The 20,305-nt window shown below is 34.4% G+C and overlaps 1 non-coding gene and 1 pseudogene across 1 annotated transcript; both read left to right on the top strand.

Moving 5' to 3' along the window:
* The first annotated feature begins 665 nt into the window (after positions 1-665).
* LOC132173828 (GDT1-like protein 1, chloroplastic) lies at positions 666-19,843 on the top strand (annotated as a pseudogene).
* LOC132176759 (small nucleolar RNA R71) lies at positions 10,690-10,797 on the top strand. Its single transcript, XR_009439612.2, has one exon. It is a non-coding gene; the product is annotated as a small nucleolar RNA R71 (small nucleolar RNA).
* Positions 19,844-20,305: the final 462 nt, after the last annotated feature.

Below are 20,305 nucleotides of genomic sequence, written 5' to 3'. Positions count from 1 at the left end.
TTACTTGTACCCATTTTAAGTTTTAGTTTCTCCTTTTTCATGTTGGCATGATTCCTTTGTCTGGTGTGCAATAGATTTCATTCTCTTCACTATATATTACTGCCTTAGGTACTTTGTAATCCTTCATTGATAATGTTTGATGGTATATTGGTGTGTTATAGTATTCATTGCAGCCTAATGCTAATGCTAAATATTAATGATATTGTGTATTACTATTGCTAAATATTTTGACTTTCAAAGACAACTAATGCTACTATTAGTAAATTATGACATGACTGTTGAATGATTAAGATAAACTAGTAGTAAAAATTAGTTTTAGAATTGGCAAAGGCTTGAAAAAAAAATTAATTAATTTTTGCTGTCACATATTCTTAGTAGTATAAAAGGTTAAATATTTATATATACATATGAAATTAATAGATAATAAATAATTAAAAATTAAAAATTAAAAAGAAAAAAAGAAAAAAAGAAAAAAAGAAAAAAGAAAAGCACAAAACGAAATCATCCAAAAGGAGAATGTAATAGGCGGGATTGGCGCGATACCCAAATAGCTTATCTTCCTTTCCGACGTTATCATTTCAAAGGGCAGCAACCAAAGGCCCAAACTTCACGCACGCACACACAGAGACAGAAATAGAGACAACATAGAGAGAGAGAGAGAGAGAATGCGAAGCATTACGCTCTCAGAGAGCGTGTTGGGGGCAAAGTCACCACCTTCATATGCTAGACATCGTAGGCCATTCACCCATTGTTTCCTATTTTCTTTGAGTTCACGCCCGAAGAAGCAGAATTCCAAGCCTTCTCGACGAGACCCAAGTCTCATTTCCTCGAGGTTACTATGATTTTTGAATTCCCATGTCAGTTTCTCACACCTTTTACTTCAAGCAAGAAGCTTGAGAACATATTGTAGATTTTTCAAAGCAATTAGCCCCCTAGCATGCATTCCTTGAGACTATGAAGAGAAGAATGTAAAAGAGTTCTTAAAGAACTTGATTTTGCTGAATAATTGTGCTGCTTCCTCATTAAGCTTAAATAGAAATAGAAAACTACAATCATAATCCATCACCAACATTGATAACATAAGTTGATGTGAATTCAAAAACTAATAACATAATCCTAAGATAAGAATAAGACTTAATACTAATCTGAAGAGAACAAGAAAGGTTGAATGCAAACAGATTGCTTAAGACAAATCTATTGCCTTAGGTGATTAGAAGAAAGAGATGCAGTAGGAATAGAAGTCAACAGACGATCGCGTGTGCGCTCGATCGCAAGTAGTGAGTGCGATTGATTGCACTACCAGAGACTTCAAGCTCATTAGCCGTTAAGGGTGTGCTCGATTGCTCTGAGGCTTGCTCTCGATCGCACTACTAGAGACTTCAGGCTCATTAGCCGTTAAGGGTGCGCTCAATCGCTCTGAGGCTTGCGCTCAATTGCAGTGACAGAGACAGAAACAAAAACAGCTTTATCAGCAGTATGCTTAACATGCCCCCTCAAGCTAAAGGGGATGAAATCACTTGTAGCTTGGATTTTAGAAACAGAAATCTAGCTGAAGACAATACTTTGGTGAACACATCTGCAATTTGATCTGCTGTAGAGATGAAGGAAATTGTGGTGTCTCGGTTGAGGACTTTTTCCCTAACATAGTGATAATCAACTTCTATATTCTTTGTTCTAGCATGATAAACTGGATTGGCAGCCAAGGATAATGCACTCATATTATCACACCAGACAAGTGGAGGTACTGGAAGAGGAATCTGAATTTCTTGGAAGAGCATTCTCAACCAGAATAGCTCAGTAGTGGCAATTGCTAGGGATCTGTATTCAGCTTATGTACTTGATCTTGAGACCATAGGTTGTTTCTTGGAGCTCCATGAGACTAAACAGTTACCAAGGAAGACTGCAAAACCAGATGTGGATCCTCTATCATCTGGACAGCCAGCCCAATCCGAATCACAAAAGGCATTAAGTTGAAGGTTTGATTTGGTGTAAAACAAGCCATGGTTCAGTGTGTTCTTGAGGAATCTAAGAATTCTCTTGACTGCTAACCAGTGACTAGCAGTTGGATAATGCATATGTTGGCAGAGTTGGTTTGATACCATAAAAGAGTTCTTAAAGAACTTGATTTTGCAGAATAATTGTGTTGCTTTCTCATTAAGCTTAAATAGAAACAGAAAACTACAATTATAATCCATCACCAACTTTGATAACATAAGTTGATGTGAATTCAAAAACGAATAACATAATCCTAACATAAGAATAAGACTTAATACTAATCTGAAGAGAACAAGAGAGGTTGAATGCAAACAGATTGCTTAAGAGTAATCTGTTTGCCTTAGGTGATTAGAAGAAAGAGATGCAGTAGGAATAGAAGTCTTCAGGCGATCGCGTGTGCGCTCGATCGTAGGTAGTGAGTGCGATTGATCGCACTACTAGAGACTTCAGGCTCATTAGCCGTTAAGGGTGCGCTCAATGGCTCTGAGGCTTGCGCTCGATCGCAGTGACAGAGACAGGAACAAAAACAGCTTTATCAGCAGTATGCTTAACATAATGAAAATAAAAGAAAGCATTTTTACTGCTGAAAGAAACTATTAACTTTCTCTTGCAGGTATTCAAGCAGATGGTCTACAAACACTGGATACTTTTTTCAGAGAACCACCACAACTTCAGATGGCCTTGTAATTTCTCTATTTTCTATGCGTTGCTTTTCAGTTTAGAAAAATTTGGAAGATTCTTATTTTACTTTCTTTTGGGCACAATATAAGGTACAACAAATTTCTTCACTGAATGGGATAATGAAAAGGTTGTTTTCACTCTTCATTATTGTTTGGATTGGCTAATTGATTGTTATGTAATAGACTTGCTAAGTCTAGAAACTGCTCAGTAAGCACAAACTGTAATGAATTTACCATCATGTGGGAACCGTTGATGGAGAATGGCATGCTATTTTTTTTTTTTTTCTAAGGAATGCATGTACTTATCTTTGTGGTGTTTCACTTATTTAATGTTTTTTTTTTTCCTTAGAAAAAATTGTATGTCAACATTCTCTCTGATAGTTTAAAGTTGGGTATCTTGACATTCTGTCATTTGAGGCTAACTTTTTTTTCCTTTTATAAGTTCATTATAAGTGACATTGTTGACATGTCTCGGCCTTGTTTTTCTGGTTGCAAGCATAGATTGGATAATCGTCAGCCTTTGGTTTCTTGTTATGTATTTTAACTGTAAATTTTACATTTTGACTCAGGAATTAAGGTGTCTTGACTCCAGAACCTGTAAAGTGAATACAGAATTGTTGTGCCAAATACTACCTAAATTAATAGATAATATTTAGTACGTTTTCCTTGCAAGTGCACAAGATCAAACGATAGTATAGTGCATCAAGTACGAGATCGATCCCACAGACATTGTTGATTTTGTCTTAGAAGTAATTAAAATAACAAAATTGTCATGAGATTGATATTGATACTAAGGAAAATAAAAAAATAAAAAAAGATAAAGATAAGGTAAAGGTAGGGCTTTGATATCCACCACTAATCATGCTCAAATAATATAACAATATGCCAATGATTCAATCATATTATGAATACCTAATGTTTGCCAACCTAAGGGCATGGGCGTATACTCTTTAAGCGATTGATTTTCCTAAGCAACGAGTTAGGCACGGGTGTATACTATAACTTTTTTCTTTCCCAAAGGATTTAGCATTGGTGTATACTAAGTTGTTTTTTAAGAAAGCATAAATCTATGAAAATCGACAAACACACGAAACCTAGGGCATGAGTGTATACGCTCGGTTTTCCATGTTGATTAACCCAAGAATCTAGTGTGGATTTATTTTGTTACTCTTATTAAACCCAAGACTCGGTCATCCAAATTGATTTAATTAACTAATTCATACCATATGCATATAATAGCCAATCACATACATATGACGAATTCAAGAAAACAGGAATTAATCAAGTTAAGCAACACAATATGATTATCACAAAGGCGCCAATATTGAAATACTAAATAAACATAATTAGGGCTTCAATCTAGCCCTCCTTAAGAGTTAGTTACACATAATTAAAATAAAACTAAAAAGAAAAGGGAAAGAAAGAACCGGAAAGCACTCCTAGAAATAGCCTCCAATTCCTCTCCCCAAAGTTGTGTCTATTCCAGGATAATTATTCTCAAGGTTTAGAGGTCTATTTATAGGACTTTAGAAGTCCTTGTTACACTAGTAAACCTAGAAAATTCGTAGGGTTTAGTCCTATTACAAGTAGGACTTGGAAAACCATAATATAGAAGGAAAGGGCATTCTGACCGCAGCTCTTTATTCTCTAGCGCACGGGTGCGATCGATCGTAGCCCGTGTGCGCTCGATCACAGGTGCGATCGATCACAGATCTCCTGTGATCGATCACAATGCCAGAAACTCCAACTTTTCCCAAATTCTCTCTTTGAGCCCAAATCTTCCAAATTTATTCCATTTTCTTCCAAAAGCCTACAATAGCATAGAAAATACATAAAAGAACTAAAATAGCATAAATTAACAACACTTAAGGAATTAACACATATAAGTTTAAGGGCTAAAATATAAATATTTTAGCGCTTAACACACCCCCAAACTTACATATTGCTAGTCTCTTAGCAAAACAAAACTAAAAACAAAATGAAAAACAGAAGACAAAAAGATAAATCCATCTTTCGTGAAATGTACGATTGCATTTAGCATATACAACAAGCCTTTTAAACCCCTAGAAATTCCTTAGAGGACGAGTGATGTCTCGTGAGAGTTTTCCAAGAATGTTACCCACAAACATCATGCAAGAGTTCATGCTATCCAAAAATTAAGATATCACTCAAAATCATGATTTTCACTCATTAGCAAGCTTAAAAAGATAAACTCCATCTTCACAATGAATTGGAATTTTAAAATTTAATCACTTACATAAGACATGCTAAGGCATCATAAGTTCAAAAACAGTGTAAAGTGAACTAGCACATAAATATGAAGCTTCCAATTATTTCCAATGTGCAATGTCTCAATATCTCAAAGTTTATTGAAATCTCTATTAGAATGAACAACAATGACATATTTTTCTTTTCTTTTTCTCTTTTTTTTCTTTCCCTTCTTCGTCAGGTTGTGCAAAGCTTGGTTCCCTTAAGCTTTCTAATTGACCTATGTAACAAGTGTTAAGTCAATAACTCCAAAACCAGATGGTTTTAGGGCATTAGGTGTAGAGACACCCCTAGGACTTACTAATTCGAGTCAAAAAAGCTACGAAACCAAACTAACCATACATTAACCAAATAAAAAATTTTCACCATTTGACGTGAGCACTCAATGCTTTGAGATAAGAGGTCCAATTACTTAGTGAAAAACTTATCAATGATCATATATATATATATATATATATATGCCAAAGTATCCATCTAATAAATCATCCAGTCTTACCCAAGACATAGAGACACACACATCAGACTTCAAGTCATACCTCACAAATTATGTGCTAATGTGCTTGTATAAGATCAGATCAAACATGTGAATTCTCAACTGTCCTAAGCAAGTAACTAAACTGAAAAACTCAATTATCAGATCATGTGTTCAAAATTTTAAGCTTACCCATGAGAATCAAATCACAATTTTTTAAGATCAACCAAAATTTTAAAAAGTGGGACAAAGTGTGTGTAAAGTGTCTCCCCTACCCCCAAACTTAAATTACACATTGTCCCCAATGTGTGTATAACTTGGAAAGATCTTATCCAGGAGATGGATGACATGTTTGGAATGGCATGGCTCATAGCACACCCCCAAACTTGAATTGAAGCACACTTGTCCCTGCAAAACAAAATACTAAAATAACAATGGAAAACAAAAAATAATTAAAATTAAAAATAAATAAACAAGGAAATAAAAAGGATATGTTGTGGGGTGCCTCCCATGAGCGCTAAGTTTAACGTCTTCAGCCAGACTTTTTTTTTTTTCCTGATGTGGCTCTTGTGAAACTTTGGTTTGCTTCTCCTTCCCCTCTTCCACTTAATTTTCTACCAGTTCTTCACTCCTCAATGTGACAGCTTGCTCATGATAGTAGGTGCACCCTTCCTCCATGTAGTGCTTATTAGGATTGGCCACCAACTGACTTTGACATTCCTCTTCTTTGAGAATATCTGATATTTACTTTAGATGAGCTTCCATCCTTTCAAATGATTGCATGCAAGAGTTTTCCATCCTTTCGAATGATTTCATGCTTTTCTCCATCACATCTAGCAACTCTTTAAAAACCTCAGAAGGAGGTGGTTCTTCTTGGTATTGTTGATATGAATGATCATATATGGTTGATGGTTCCTCTTCATGAGCTGCTATCTTGAAAATAGATTGCCTCAGACTAGGGCTAAGACAAGAATAGGATTGACCATATAACTATGGAGATGGCTCCTCTTCATGATAGCAAATACTCTCTTCCCCCATATAATGTCCATGAAGAGTGGTAACTGACTAACTTTGGGGCTCTTTCTTTTTGAGAAAATCTATTCTTTGTGTACAGTGGGCCTCCGTCCTTTTAATTGATTTCAAATAAGAGTTCTTCATCTCCCCAATTGCTGAACCGATCATAGCTAATGTCTTCTCAGAAAACTCAAGAGGAGGTGGTTCCGCCTAATGTTGCTGTTGTGGAGCTGATTGAGAGGAATATGCATGATCATAGAATTGCTGATATAAGTGATGTCGCAGTCCATGAGATTGTGGAGCATGAATTCCGGGAGCTTGAGCTTGCCATGAGAAATTGGACTGATGGCTCCATGATGGGTAACAGGAACCAAAATAGCGGTCGTTCCTCGATGTGTTTATATGCCCAAAAGAATTATTAGAAATTTGTCTTGTGGAATGACATTATCTAACATGGTAATAAGGGTCATGGCAAAATGAACAAGGTCCATGGGGTGTTGGAATGTTTCCCCGCATGTGTGAAAACAAAAATAAAATAACCAAAAGAAGTTAAAATTAAAAGGGAAATAAAAACAAAATTAAAACTTACGAAAATGCAGACTGGAATGACCCTGCATGAAACAAAAGAAGAAAAAAAATCAGATCCATAATTAAAACAGTTTCTATGCTGCTGTCCGGATGTGCGATCGATCGCACCGTGAGGTGCGCTCGATAGTCCTGGTTGGGTGCTCGAGCGCACCTTCAGAGGCAGAACAAGAACTGGGGAAAAAACTAGAAAAACAGAAAAAATTAAAACAAAAATAATTTAAACGAAAAAAAATTTCAAACAAAATCAAACAATCTCTAGCAACGGCGCCAAATACTACCTAAATTAATAGATAATATTTAGTATGTTTTACTCGCAAGTGCACAAGATCAAACGATAGTATAGTGCAACAAGTACGAGATTGATCGCACGAGGATTGTTGATTTTGTTTGAGAATTAATTAAAATATCAAAATTGTCACTAGATTGATATTGATAATATGGAAAGAAATAAAGATAAATAAAAGGTAAAGGTAGAGCTTTGATATCTACCACTAATCATGCTCAAATAATATAACAATATGCCAATGATCCAATCATATTATGAATACCCAATGTTTGCCAACCTAAGGGCATGGGTGTATTGTAACATCCCCAGCCCGTTAAGGCTGAGTTTGCCACTTCTCTTCTTCTTCAATAAACATTTTTTTTTTTTTTTGCAAAGATCTATAAGGTCTATCAGAGTACTTGATTTTAAAAGGTACGATAAATGTATAAAACATTCTTCAAAAGATTTTATTACAAGCAAAATTAGAAAACATTAAACTTTAGTTGCAGAATATCATATTATTACAATAACTGATATGAAAAGACTTTGAAAATTAATAATTATTCTCGTCCCCATTCCGGCCTCCTATTCCAGCGTCCTTTCTACCTGAAAACAAGAAATAAAACTGAATGAGCCCAAAAGGGGCCCAGCAAGTAACATCCACAACCATAAATAGTTTTACTCCTTATTCTCAGTTTTGAAAATCGTTTTCGCAAATAAATATACTTCTAGCCATAATAATATATGTATGTACGGTTGCATCTCCCGTAGCATATACATACTATTACATCTTGTAATAGATCATTGTCGAAAATCGTCTTTATAAATCATCATCATAATGCATCATTATAAATCATCATTGTAAATCGTCATAATATATCATCGTTGAAATTATATTATTATTTTCTCATATTAGGGTCCATGTACACTGTTACCCCTGTGTACAAGGGTTGCGGATCCTTGTGACCATGGCACTGAACTGTGGCCACAGCCATGCCCGACCGTCAATTAACTCTTTTCTTGGTGCACTCAATGGTCTGTTGATGGAATACCACCTTCTGGCATAGCCTCCTTCAGTGGTTTCGCCTTCATCCAAGTATCGGTACCGAACTCTCATCTTTACTTATCTTGGGGCCAAAAATACTCTCCTCCATACACGTGCCCTCATTTCATAAACATTTAACTCATTTCTTGTACTTTTCTTTGTACTTCTTTTGATGCATCTTAGGGCAACATGTAGGAGGGTTTATCATCATTCTTCTTTCTTATAATTATCATCATTTCTCAACTTTCTTTTCTCAAAAATGGAAACTTTTCCAAATATAAACTTGTGTACTTAGAAAGCATTTAAAGAAATAGAAACTTTCTAAATAATTCTTTTAGAAATCCTTCATGCATGCAACATATCTCCATGACAGGTAAATAAAATAATCATTTATAGTTTGATACAAGAATGAATAAATAGCATGACACGAAGTAATTTTAGAAGGGGTAGTAAATTTACTTACTTCTAGACTGAAGCTAAAAAGTGGTCTGAAGGATCTAGTTGCTCCAATCTGACTAACACCACTAGTATATCTTTTGAAACTAATTTCTCAAGCCCGTTCTCTCTTATGTTCTTTCTTTCTTGCAACGCTTTGTCTCGCCCTTTCTCTCTCTATTTCGTGTAAACACTTTCAGAAAGAAGAAAGACCAAGTAGAAAACAGAAGAAGGAAGAATATGTAGAAGAAAAGGGAGAGGAGTGGTGAAATGTGGAAGAGAAGGGAGAGGAGTGGTGAAATTTGTGAAGGGGAAGAGCTCTATTTATAGGGAAAAACCAAGTACTATTCTACCTTCCATTTTACTATTCCATCTACCAACACTATTATACCTACATTTATCCATCTACAATTCTAGCCTTATTTTACCATTCCATCTACCTACACTATTATACCTACATTTATCCATCTACAATTCTAGCCTCATTTTACCATTCCATCTACCAACACTATTATACCTACATTTATCCATCTACAATTCTAGCCTCATTTTACCATTCCATCTACCAACACTATTATACCTTCCTTTATCCATCTAATTACCACTCTCTGTAATATCATAAATTTCCCCAGAATTAAAATCATAGGCTAAAATGAATATCAAAATAACATCATCATTAAAATAATCTATTTAAATAACTTTGAAAATTCTGGGGCGCTACATGTATACTCTTTAAGTTACTGATTTCCTTAAGCGATGAGTTAGGCATGGGTGTATACTCTAACTCTTTTCTTTCTCAAAGGATTTAGCATGGGTGTATACTAAGTTGTTTTTTAAGAAAGCATAAATCTATGAAAATCGACAAACACACAGAACCTAGGGCATGGGTGTATACTCCCGGTTTTCCATGTTGATTAACCCAAGAATCTGGTATGGATTTCTTTTGTTACTCTTATTAAACCCAGGACTCGGTCATCCAAATTGATTTAATTAACTAATCCATACCACATGCATATAATGGCCAATCACATACATATGAGGAATTCAAGAAAACAGGAATTAATAAAGTTAAGCAACACAATATGATTATCACAAAGGCACCAATATTGAAATATTAAATAAACATAATTAGGATTTTAATCTATCCCTCCTTGAGAGTTAGTTCCATATAATTAAAATAAAACTAAAAAGAAAAGGGAAATAAAGAACCGGAACCCGCTCCTATAAGTAGCCTCCAATTCCTCTCCCCAAAGTTGTGTCTATTCCAGGATGATTATTCTCAAGGTTTAGAGGTCTATTTATAAGGCTTTAGAAGTCCTTGTTACACTAGTTAACCTAGAAAATTTGTAGGGTTTAGTCCTATTACAAGTGGGACTTGGAAAACCCTAATATGGAAGGAAATGGCATTCTGGCCGCAGCTCTTTGTTCTCCAGCGCACGGGTGCAATCGATTGCAGCCCATGTGCGCTCGATCACAGGTCTCCTGCGATCAATCACAGTGCCAGAAACTCCAACTTTTCCCAAATTCTCCCTTTGAGGCCAAATCTTTTAGATTTACTCCATTTTCTTCCAAAAGCCTACAAAAGCATAGAAAACACATAAAAGAACTAAAATAGCATAAATTAACAACACTTAAGGAATTAACACATATAAGTTTAAGAGCTAAAATATGAATATTTTGGCACTTAACAGCAGCCATTTGAGCCTGACTTCCACCATTGGTGCTCTCTTCATGTATGCCTTTTCCTTTGAATCCTTGTCTCCCTTTAAATGTGAATTGTTGGGAGTACTCACTTAATGTCTCGAAGAGCTTCATGGCTTCCTCACTGCTTTTCTCCATCAACATGCTACCACAAGTTAAATCTACAAGACTCTTGTTAGGATCATTTAAACCCTCATAGAATGCCAGTACATGATTGTCTTGAGATATATTGTGATGAGGGCATCTGAGAAGTAGTTCTTTAAAGTGTTCCTATGCCTCGAAGAAAGGGTCTCCATCTTTTTGTTGGAAAGTCAGAATTTCCCTTCTCAATTGCCTTGTCTTGTGGGCTGGGAAAAACTTCTTTAAGAACTTTGTGGCCATCTCATCCCAAGTATGAATAGAACCTACGGCCAAAGAATTGTACTATCTCTTAGCATTATCTTTTAAAGAAAAAGAGAAGAGGATTGACTTGATTTCTTCTGGAGCCTAAACATTCTGAGTCCTGCAGAGATCACAAAATTCTCGACTATGCCAATATGGGTTCTCTGTAGGTATGCCTTTATAGTGTGGACTCATATTGAGCAGCGGAGATAAATCGTAACTGCTCTGCACAATAGGCTGGAAATTAATGCATGATGGCTGGTTGAGGATCTGGGGACTGAATGAATTTTTTATAGGTCTTTGCACCGGAGGTGTATTGTTTCTCAACATGATTAAAACAAAAAATAAAAATAAAAAATTAATAACAAAAGAAAAATAAAAACAAAAATAAAAGAAATAAATCATATCTGTAATTAAAACAGTTTATGTGCTGCTGTCCGGATGTGCGATCTATCACACTAGTGCTCTCAATCACCATGGAATTGCCCGCTTGAGCGCACCTCCGGAGCTAGAACAGTAACTGCGCAAAACTAGAAAAACAAAAAAATAAATAAATAAACTAATGAAAAAAAATTCCAAACAAAATCAAACAATCCCCGTCAACGGCGCCAAAAACTTGTTGTGACAAATACTACCTAAATTAATAGATAATATTTAGTATGTTTTACTCATAAGTGTACAAGATCAAACGATAGTATAATGCAGCAAGTATGAGATCGATCCCACGGAGATTGTTGATTTTGTCTTAGAAGTAAGTAAAATACCAAAATTGTCACGAGATTGATACTAAGGAAAATAAATAAAGATAAAGATAAGGTAAAGGTAGGCTTTGATATCCACAACTAATCATACTTAAATAATATAACAATATACCAATGATTCAATCATATTATGAATACATAATGTTTGCCAACCTAAGGGCATGGCTGTATACTCCTTAAGCGATTGATTTTCCTAAGCAACGAGTTAGGCATGGGTGTATACTCTAACTCTTTTCTTTCTCAAAGGATTTAGCATGGGTATATACTAAGTTGTTCTTTAAGAAAGTATAAATATATGGAAATTGACAAACACAGGGAACCTAGGGCATGGGTGTATATTCCAGGTTTTTCATGTTGATTAACCCAAGAATCTGGTGTGGATTTCTTTTGTTACTCTTATTAAACCCAGGACTCGGTCATCCAAATTGATTTAATTAACTAATCTATATCACATGCATATAATGGCCAATCACATACATATGAGAAATTCGAGAAAATATAAATTAATCAAGTTAAGCCACACAATATGATTATCACAAAGGCGCCAATATTTAAATATTAAATAAGCATAATTAGGGCTTCAATCTAACCCTCCTTAAGAGTTAGTTACACATAATTAGAATAAAACTAAAAGGAAAAGAGAAAGAAAAAATAGAAAACCGCTCCTAGAAGTAGCCTCCAATTCCTCTCCCCAAAGTTGTATCCTTGAAATTGTGTATTGAATTGTGAGGTGTAGAGGTCTATTTATAGGGCTTAGGAGAGTCCTAGAAGCCCTAGTAATCCTAAGAAATTCGAAGATTTAAGTCCTAGTCCAATTAGGATAAAGAAAACCTAAGTCCAAATCGGAATAGGATTCGTCCAGAATTACATTCCTATCTTGCGGGGTGATTTTGGCATAGTGGCAGTCCGAATTAGGAAAATACTATTTCACGATGATTTGTATAATTTTGAGTTATCTTTGTAATGCCACTTGAATCACCTCAATCAGATATTTGACCTGAAATTTATGGTCAAAATACCGAGACATGTGCAAAATCCAAATTTGAATTCAATCCGATTTTGCCTCCAATTTGATAAATTCCGATTTAATCATTTCCTTTATTTGATTAAACTTAACCACATCATATAGGTTCTCTATTATGATTGATTAAGCTTAACTATATCTTCTAGATCTTCCCAATTTGCTCTTTAAGCTTGGAACTTTTCCGCAAACGCTTTCTTTTCTTCCAAAAACCTATAAAACAAAGAAAATACAAAAATGAAATAAAATAGCATAAACTAACAAAACTAAGGAATTAACAAATATAAGTTTAAGGGCTAAAATATGAATATGTTTGTACTTATCAAGAAACAACACCGGTGATGGATGGTTGTTGTGATTTGTACAAATCACTTGCAAAGAATAATTCAGGAAGGGAGGGTCACATACACTACAAAAAAAAAAAAATCAATTTCTGACGTGGCTACAATACACGATTTTTTGCCACATCACTAATTACTAACATGGCAAAAATGTCACGTTAGTAAATATTTTTCTGACATGGCCAAAAATACCACGTTAGAAATTTCTGACATGTGAAACGACCACATCAGAAATTTCTGACATAGTATTTTAACACTTCAGAAATTTCTGACGTGTTAAATGTTGGCACGTCACTAAAAAAATGAGTGACATATTCAACTTTTTCCCTCTTCTTTCCCTCTTCTTATATATTATTTATTCTTTCCCTTTTCTTTTATTTCCCCACACTCGCTCTCTCCTCTCTCAATCTCCCTCTTCTCTCTGCACAGCCGGCCAGCTCCCTCTAGAGGGAAGAAGAAAAAGAAAAGGAGAAGAGAAAAAGAAGAGAAGCAACAGAAGAAAAGTAGAAGAAGAAGAAAAAGAAAAGGAGAAGAGAAGCAGAAGAAAAAACAAAACAAAAAAGGAGAAGAGAAGAAGAAGATAAGATAAGAAGATTTTTTGGGTTTTTGAAGATTTGTTGGGTTTGACGCTTTGGTTTTTGATTTTTCAGGTTGATTTTTTTATTTGGGTTTTTTATTTTTTGAAGATTTTTTGGGTTTCAGTTTTTGAAAATTAATGGAGAAAAGAAGAGTGAGAAAATGGAGAAAAGAAGAGAGGGAGAGCTGGAGATCAAATGAAATTGGAGAAAAGAAGAGAGAGAGAGAGAGAGAGAGAGTGAGTGAGAAAATGGAGAAAAGAAGAGAGGGAGAGCTAGAGAAACGAAATTGGTGAAAAAAAATTTAAAAAAAAATTATTTTAATTGAAAAATAATTTAAATTAATAAATTTTTTAATTGAAAAAAAAATCAGAAAAAATTTAAAGAAAAATTATTTTTTTTAATAATTTTTTAAAATTTACTAAATGTTAATTTTAATACGTCAAAAAATTTTCTGACACGTTATTAATTTTTTGACGTGTCAAAAAATGATAATAACGTGCCACTTTTTGACACATCAAAAATTATTGACATGTTAAAAGTGACACGTCAAAAAATTTTCGTTTTTGACACCCAAAATTTTAACACCCCACACACATCAATAATGACACGTCAGTAAATTTTACTGACGTGTCAGACCACCTAACACGTCAGAAACTGTCTGTGAGGAAAAAAAACATTTTTTGTAGTGATAGCTACTGATATACTTGCTTCTAATGATTCATTTGGTGGTATTATGAAGTTTTTGCTTATTTTGGGTTTCTCACACTTCAAGGCTCTCAACCAGCACTTGCTGTTTCAGACATTGGTAGTGGGTTGCAGTCAATCCCTTATTTAGGGGACCTTGGTGATATTAGCACAGGTTTTGCTTCAGTTAGGAAAATCTCCCTGTAACTTGTACAAACTGGTTTTCTTATTGTAAGTGAAGCATAAATTGTAATTGGAATGTTTTCCTAATTTGGAGATCATGATGGAACTTGAAACTCTCTGTTAAACATTTAGAACTCATATATGTGTTGCTGAACTTAAAAAGTTTTAGGTCTTTTGTTAATTGTTACGATAAACTTTAGTACATTATTCAATGTTACCAAAATTTGTTTAGTATTGTTAAAATATTAATTAAATTATTAAATCAACTATTTTTTATCAACTTAAGTTTTCAGGATAAACGGTGTTTAACAAGCATATGAGAAAAGTGTGTTTCCAACAACTAAACTATCAATGCATTTATGGTACAGGCATTCTTGCTGATCTTTTTCTCATAACTAGGGGACAAGACCTTTTTTATTGCGGTAAGAGTGAATTGTTTCCAAGATGTACACTTCCCATTTACTTCTTATGAATAGTATTGGACACAGTTGATCACCTGATATACTGTCTCACAAGAAACAGTAACGCATATAATTTTGTTAGTACTTCTTTTTGGTCCCCGCTTTCTTGGAAGTAAACAAGAGATAATAAACATAAAAAAAGATCAATAACGTTTCAAGGATCTATCTTTTTCTTTGTCATACTGTGTATGTTCTCTAGCTTTGCATCAAAGATAGATTATTATGGCCTAATTTGAATTTTTAATGTTCTGTGCAGGCACTTCTAGCAGCTAGGAACTCTGCTGCTGTTGTTTTTACTGGAACTTTTGGTGCACTTGCGTAAGTTATATTCTGTTTATTCATGGTGATTTAGATGTTCTTTGTATTAATTGTACACTTCCTTTTTACCTTTTTTTTTTATTATTTTTTTGGCCAATGAGATCTAACTTGAATGGCACTTTCTCCCCTAGTAAGAGCAAGGTGAAAAGTGAGATTATGTGTTTGAGACCACTATTTTTGTGTGTAATTTACCATTTAAAAACATAACTTTTTGTGTAGTGATACTTTTTTGTGAGTATATGCTATCCTGGATTTATTAGTTTTTAAGTTATATGTGTTAAGACAATTGGACAACTCATGTTAGTAAACATGGGTAAGCATCTTCCTCTACCTTGGCAAATAGCAAGACAACAGTTAACTTGTAATGTATGTATGACTCTAGTTTTTGACATCCCTAATCACATCAAATGTAGCAGTGATTTCTTTTTCTATGACCAAGCATTTTAAATTTTGTATCTTCATATTATCTTGTCAACATCTAATAACTGGTTTCACCATCCAGGACCAGTTATTGTGCATTTCGCCAATTCATTAAAATTATTGAGGTGCCTGTTTATCATGGGCAGGGCAATGACCATCATATCTGTTGGTCTTGGACGAACTTTTCACTACATTGATGAAATCCTACCATTCAGGTACTTCCCTGAAATCCTAGTTCAAGGTGGGAACCTGGTGTATGAAATTTAAATATTGGGAGCCTGGTAGTTGATATTCCATAAATGACATGCTATTAAGTGCAGCAGACATTATTATATATCACAACATTGTTCAAATTTTTTTTTTCGCGTAAGACATTTACTAATTCAAGCAATCAAATAATTTCGACCATCATACATGAAACTTTTCGAAACTAGCTATACCTCTTTTAATAATTCAGAAGATTTGAACAGACTGGATTCTCATGCTTGATAGAACTCATTGATTTGTGGCTGGAACTTGCCTGACCGGTATAATCTATAGCACAATGCTGGTTTTTATTCTGGGGAGATTTGCCCTCAATGTTTTTCTGTGCTGGTATATTTATGGAAAAGTATTCTTGATTTCTTGGAGGATTCTAGACTTCCTACTAAAATGTTCTTGGATCTTCCAAATATGAATCTTCAGTTGAAAATGGTATTTTTAACATGTCAAGTATGACTCTAATATAGTCTGTTGATCACAGGTTTGGTGAACTGATTTGCCCATTGATGACATCGCCGCAGTTTTCCTTTTAGTAAATTTCTTTTTCGTCTCCTTTTAATTTGTAGCTGGAAAGGAAGAATTATACTACATGTTCAGAGACAAACATTGTATATAATGTGGATGATGTAACAACCATTAAAACTCTAAAAACTCCATTCTTAGATGAAGTAAGCTGTGCCAGTCTGCTAATAGGAATTCATATAGGTATATTTTGGGGTTTCAACCTTGCTCGATACCATTTCAAATGATAGTCTAAAAGCAGAAGATGAACAAAAGGAGGTAAATTTTTTAATAAGCACGGCCTTCTTTCACTTTCTTCTTTTTCTAAATGCTTTGCGATATTTATGTCATGATCAGAGTTAATTCAACTAAATGTCAGCTTTTCCTTTGAACCAGGCCGAGTTAGCAGTTTCAAAATTTTCAGGAAATGGTGTTGGGATATTATCTGCCGCTAGTACCGTTATTAGCACTTTCTTCTTAGTTTTTGTTGCTGAATCATTTGTCTCCACAATAGGTGAGTGCAAAGCAAAAAACCTGTAGTTATCATATTTTACAACTAACAATGCACAGTTGTGAAGGAATTGTATTTCCTTAGAAAGCATCCTTTCTAGACAAATCTCTGCCCAGCTGGATGACCAAACTTAGGATATGCAGATTAAAGCTGGCACTTTTGAACCCATGTGACGCTTTTATTTTGTACCCAATTTCAGATTCATTTAAAAAGAAACTTACTATTTCGATTGTAATTGTTATGAAACAAAAATGAACTTTTGAAAAAATACTAGATCAGGTTACCAAGAAAGATGGGAGATATCTATTGCAATATCCTAAAACTTGGAAGGTGAATCTCATGCATAAAGATGATGAACGTCACTTGTTAGAACCAGAAATTTTAATAAATGAATTATATTCATAATATGGGATGGACTTGTTCAGAATACGTTGAAAAACAAAGTGAATTCTTTGGAATATTGTGATGCAGTAATAAAATACAATTTTAGTAGTGTTTGTGTTCTTGCATTTTAATATTATTTTAATTTTCTCGATCTCTATGTTTTCCTTCTTATTAAAACTGTCCATCTATAGTTTGTCTGGCATATCCATCTAGCTGCTTCAAATTGCTTGGTTTAGATGATTAAAAAACAAAATAGATGTGGATTATTTTAATTTTTTTTTTTTATTGCTAGTGAATTTACATTGCACCAATGGTACATGAGACAAGGGTTCCGGCCACTTTTTGTCCTGATGCAATTTGTTTCTCGTAGTCTTTTGTACTAACTCAAATTTTCTCTTATGCAGCACTTGCTGCCGCATCTTCGCCCCTTGGAGTCATCGGGGGAGCACTAGCCAGTAATGGCGTCGCAACTCTGGTAACTCTTTTTTGTTTTCCTTTTCTTTTTTTGAAAGGAATACAGGCCTTTCTTTATAGCAATGATAATGATTTAGCACTCAGCAGTAGTGCTAGTGTACAAATTAGAAGTTAGCTGTAACTTTGCAGTCTATATTAAATTTTTCAAGTTGCTTTCTATTTGGAAACTCTCTTTTACTATTGAACATATTTTATGACCTAAAAACCTGTGATCAGAGGCTGTAAATTCAAAGTTTTGCCAATTTTTGTCCTTTTTATATATATAATTAATTAATCATCAAATATCATTTAAGGCGTAAGACGCCCCTAAATACACAGAAAGTATTCAAAGTAAACACTTAGAAAGAAGAAACAAAAAAACAAAGAAACCCAGCCAAAAAGACCCACACAAGCCAACAGCACCAGCCAAAACGAAAACCCCCACCCCCACCCCCACCCCTTAAAACCCACAAAAACCGCCAGAAGACACCCCAAAAAAGCACAATCCAAACCTCAACAAAACAACCCTCTTGCCCTTTCCTTTTCAAATGTTCAAATATAAATATGTGGACCTACTTTATTTGAAAAACTATTTTGCATGCAGAATATTGCTGTTTTGGGAGGTTCAATACTGGGGACATTTTTGTCAGAGAAGGTATGTTTAAGCTTTCAGCCTTCTTTCATCAACTCTTTAGACATTCTCTATGATATTGTTCTTGCTAAATGCTAAGCATAGCCATTAAGTTTTATTCTATGCATAATAATTATATGGTATAATTAAGAAATCCTAATAACTCTCAAATAATTCCAGAATTTATTCTGTTGGAAACACATTAAGACCATCGTACAGAATCTAGTCAGTAGAACACTTCTTTAGTAGATGACAGACCAACTACTACCATAAGGAATCCAGCCATTGGAGTTCTTCTTTTACTGACAGACGTGTAGTCCATCAATGTAACTATCAAATTTAGATAGCAGCTGCTACAGATGAGTCAGCAGCATCATGGTGTGTATATGTGCCTTAAAAAGGACCACATGGCCGTGGACCAACATGTTCATGCAAGCAGATAAATTCTCCCTATGAGACTTCCCAGTTGCAACTACTAACATGCATCCGACATCTTCTACCCTCTGACCCCACTCCTTACTTTAATTGAGACTATTATGTCTTATGGGGAAGAATAGGCACTACAAAAAACATATCAATTAGTAACGTGTTAACTATTCATTACTTTTTGACACGTTACAAATTAGTAACGTGTTAATTTGTGACACGTTACTAATTATTTTAGTAACGTGTGAAATGAGACATGTTACTAATTACTAATCAACAAAGTCTTTGTAGTGAGGCTATATTTGTCAACCTATCTATATTCGGATTGAATTTCACTCCTTTTAAATATATTAACAAACAACACAAAACACTTCTCAAAATACAACACTTTTATAAAACTGAATATTTCAAAACAAATGTTTATATATATATATATATATATATATATATATAGTAGTTGTGTGGCTACCCTAAGCAAAGGATGGGTGGCTGCACAGCCACCCCTATCTAGTAGGGGTGGTCGCGCAGCCACCACAACAGGCTAGGGGTGGTCATGTGGCCACCTCTCTACTCCACTGAGAGTGGCTACACAACCACTTTTATTTTCTTTTAATTTTTATAAGTAATGCTCTACATTTGTTTGTGTTTTCTCAAAATAAGCAATGTACTCTATAGGAAACATCTTTTTTTTTTTCAAATGTGGAACCCAACCCTAAAAACGTACACTTCTCACCTTTATGTCGCATAAAAACATTTTTTCAAACCAAAAACACAAAATGATTATTCAAATGCATTAACGACCATAACTATAATCCTTCTTCTAGAAGCTATTTGTACTCTAAGGAAACGCCTTTCTTTGCTTTCTCAAATGTATTTTAATCACATGTCAGTTTAAGAGACTAAATTGAAAGAATTTATTTTAGCCCAGTTTGAAAAAAAAAACTTTGTCCTTTGCATACAATAAATCATCATAATCCGTTGTTCCTTGTGCAGGCCATTGCCTACATTGGAGGTGTTCTTTTTCTCATCTTTGCCGCAGTAACATTGATTGAGATAGTAAGTTAAGATTCAAAAAAAAATTCCACATTTTCTACTTGATCTGAAATTAGAATTTGTGCATTTTTTTTTTTGTAAACTCATAGAACACCAATTCCTTCTATTTCCATTCAAGAAGTGTGATTATTATACTTGTCTTAATTAATCGTATGTAATCATTTTGATAATGGCTCCCTTCATGGATTAGTTGTACATCAAGTTGAATACATTCTGTTAGAATGCTACGAGAATATCTTAATTGGTTGGGTTTTTCTGAGTTCTTAAAAACGGATTGACAATTTTTCTTTTACACGACCCGCGAATTCAATACGAAATTAATATGTTATGGTTGAAGGATTTAATTCGTTTAATTAAATGAGTTAGGGTATGGTTTTGATTTATATAGTCTTATATCTATGTCTTTATACGACCTAAACTCGATACGCAACATTTAGGGCCAACAATCTTTGAGATGACTTGTGTGTAAGAATA

This window comes from Corylus avellana, chromosome 3 (assembly GCF_965113065.1).
Source record: "Corylus avellana chromosome 3, dhCorAvel1.hap1.2, whole genome shotgun sequence".
Taxonomy (NCBI): domain Eukaryota; kingdom Viridiplantae; phylum Streptophyta; class Magnoliopsida; order Fagales; family Betulaceae; genus Corylus; species Corylus avellana.
This window is presented reverse-complemented; position numbering and strand designations above follow the sequence as displayed.